Raw genomic sequence first — 3,299 nt, forward strand, 5'->3', positions numbered from 1 at the left:
TGTTTTGTGGCATCTAAGAGGTCAGCTTCTGGGTGTCTGTCATAGCTCTCCGGTTGGGCTGTGACACGTAATGACGGACTCAGACACATCGAAATGGCATATGAGATTGCTCTTGACAAAGTCAGCCATGACCTTCTTGGTCACCGGCTTGTGAGAAGTTGTTTCCACCCATTTGGTGAAGTAGTCAATGGCGACTAAATTGAAGCGATGCCCATTGGACGCTGATGGTTCGATGGGTCCGATGACATCTATCCCCCATGCCACGAACTGCCAAGGTGAACTCATTGCATGCAGTTCTGTTAGAGAAACCTTGATCAGATCTCTGTGTATCTGACATTGATGACATTTTTACATAAATTTTCAGCAATCATGCTCCATGGTCATCTAGTAGTATCCTGTCCTCAATATTTTCTTGGACACGATGAATCCATTCATGTGAGGTCTGCATGTCCCCGCGTGTACCTCTTTCAGCAATTTTGTGGCCTTCTCTTCAGCGTCCACGCATCTGAATAGATCGAGGTCGGGTGTCCTCTTGTATAATACTTCTTTGTTCAGGAAGAACCCATTGGCTAACCTCTTGATGGTCTTCTTTTTATTTCCCAAACTTTCTGAGGGTATTCTCCTTTTTCCAGGTATGCCTTGATGTCAACGTACCATGGTTTTCCATCTGGCTCAGCCTTGACTTGAGCGCAGTGAGCCTGTTCTTCTTTCAAAGAGATCTCCAGCGGATCAATGTGAGTACTCTCTGGGTGCTGAATCATGGAGTCTATCGTAGCCAAAGCGTCAGCGAACTCATTCTGAGCCCTCGGAGTGTGCTTCAAGTATATGCTTTCGAATCTCCTGCATAGTCTTTGTTCCAGATTCACATATGGCAATATCTTGTCATTTTGGTGGCCTGATTTCCTTTCACTTGATTGATGAGCAAATCGAAATCTCCAATTACTAACAGCTCTCGTATGTTTATGTCCAATGCCATTCTGAGGCCAAGAATACATGTTTCGTATTCGGCCATATTGTTGGTACATCTGAAGTTGAGTTTTGCTACCATCGTATAGTGTTGTCCTATTTTTGATATATCAACACTGCTCCGATGCCGGAACCTTTGTAGTTGATGCTCTGTCGAAGAACGCTTCTCAATCCCGAGTACGGCCCGGCCACCTCTTCTCCCATTGCCATCACTTCTTCATCCGGGAATAAAGTCTGTAATGGTTCGAGTTCGTCATCGATGGGACTTTCTGCCAGTAGATCGGCCAGGGCTTGTCCTCTGACTGCCTTCTGTGCTATGTACACAATGTCGAATTCGCTTAGTAGCATCTACCATTTGGCTAGCTATCCAAGGGGCATCGATTGCCAAAAGATATACCTTAATGGATCCATTCTGGAGATGAGGTGAGTGGTAAACACCGATAGGTAATGTCTTAGTTTTTGGGCGGTCCACGTTAGGGCACAACACGTATTCTCCACGAGTGTGTATCTTGACTCGTAGGATGTGAACTTCTTGCTCAGATAATAAATGGCATGTTCCTTCTTGCCTTCTTTGTCATGTTGGGCGAGCATACACCCGAAAGCATTCTCTGATACTTACAGGTATAGCAGCAGTGGGCTCCCTGGCCTGGGTGGCGCTCAGACGGGAGGATTAGAGAGGTATTGCTTGATCTTGTCAAATGCCTCTTGGAATTCCTCTTTCCATTTTGTGGGAGCATCTTTCTTGAGTAGTTTAAGGATTGGTTCCATAATCACAGTTGACTGGATATGAAACGCCCGATGTGGTTCAACCTTCCTAAGAAACTCATGACTTCTTTCTTGGTTGTGGGAGGCGTCAATTCCTGGATTTCCTTGATGTTGGTAAGGTCTAGTTCAATGCCCCTTTGGCTGACGACAAACCCTAAGAGTTTACCCACAGGCACTCCAAACAAGCACTTTGCGGGGTTGAGTTTTAGATTGAACCTGCGAAGTCTGTCGAAGAACTTATGCAAGTGGGTAGTATGCTCTGAACTTTCTCTTGACTTTATGATAACATCGTCTACGTAGACTTCGATCTCTCAATGTATCATATCATGAAAAAGTGTTGTCATTGCTCTGATATATATGGCGCCGGCGTTCTTGAGGCCAAACGGCATTACCTTGTAGTGATAGACCCCCCAATGGGTGATGAAAGTTATCTTTTCAGCGTCTTCTTCGCTCATGAGTATTTAATAGTAACCAACGAAACAATCCACAAATGACTACAGCTCATGCTTGGCGCAATTGTCGATGAGAATATGGATGTCCGGAAGGGAAAAGTTATCCTTTGGATTGGCCCGATTGAGATCCCGATAATCCACACAGATCCGAATTTTTTCATCCTTCTTGGGTACTGGCACTATGCTTGCCAACTAGGTGGGGTAGGACGTTACCTCCACTATTTTAGATTTGATTTGTTTCTCCACTTCGTCCTTTATCCTGATTCTCATGTTTGGTTTGAATGTCCTAGTCTTTTGTTTGACTGGAGTAGAACCTTCCTTGATGGGTAATACATGAGCCACTATCTCAGTACTCAATCCTAGCATATCGGCATATGACCAGACGAAGACATCCACATATTCCTTTAACAAAGCTATGAGCTCTTATTTCCACGTCGCCTCCAAGTGTGCGCTAATTCGGGTTTCTTTGACATCCTCTTCATCATCGAGGTTGATTACCGCGGTTTGGTCCATGTTTGGCTTCTTTTTGCTTTCCAACTCTTCCAATTCTTCTACCGAGCCTTCTGGCATCATTGTTTCCTCATCGTATTCCTCGAACTCTAGTTCATCGTTCTCCTTGTTCATTTCTCGATATGGCATGACATTTTCGGTTGTCTTATCGTTATTATTATTATTGAAAGAGTGCGACAAATTAGAGTTAGGTTTTTCTTATTTTTCATTATGCCCGGTTTATAAAGAATTTATTATTATTATTAGTAAAGAATGTTTTTACATAAATCGAGGCTTTCATTGATTCGAATGTAATTGATTACAAACTGTGGTCCTGGTACGGAACAACATCGGACTATTCCTGTTTTTAACATTACGGAGTAAATTTAAAAGGGTGATCATTCGGGCCTCGGTCGATGTCAGCGATTTTAGCAAAAGGATTTAAAATAAGCCTATCTCTCTACCGAGGAGCCAAGAGGGTAATAGATGTCCAATTGTCCAAGCGTTCCCCTGGCCTCAGGATGCGTATTTTAGGTACTTCCTGACATTCTTCAATAATGGCGCAACACTCTTCCTCTCGAAACAGCGGCCCGTGCTCTCATGCCTTCTTCGTCATTCTGCTTCGAC

Source organism: Lycium ferocissimum, chromosome 9, assembly GCF_029784015.1.
Source record: "Lycium ferocissimum isolate CSIRO_LF1 chromosome 9, AGI_CSIRO_Lferr_CH_V1, whole genome shotgun sequence".
NCBI classification, from domain to species: domain Eukaryota; kingdom Viridiplantae; phylum Streptophyta; class Magnoliopsida; order Solanales; family Solanaceae; genus Lycium; species Lycium ferocissimum.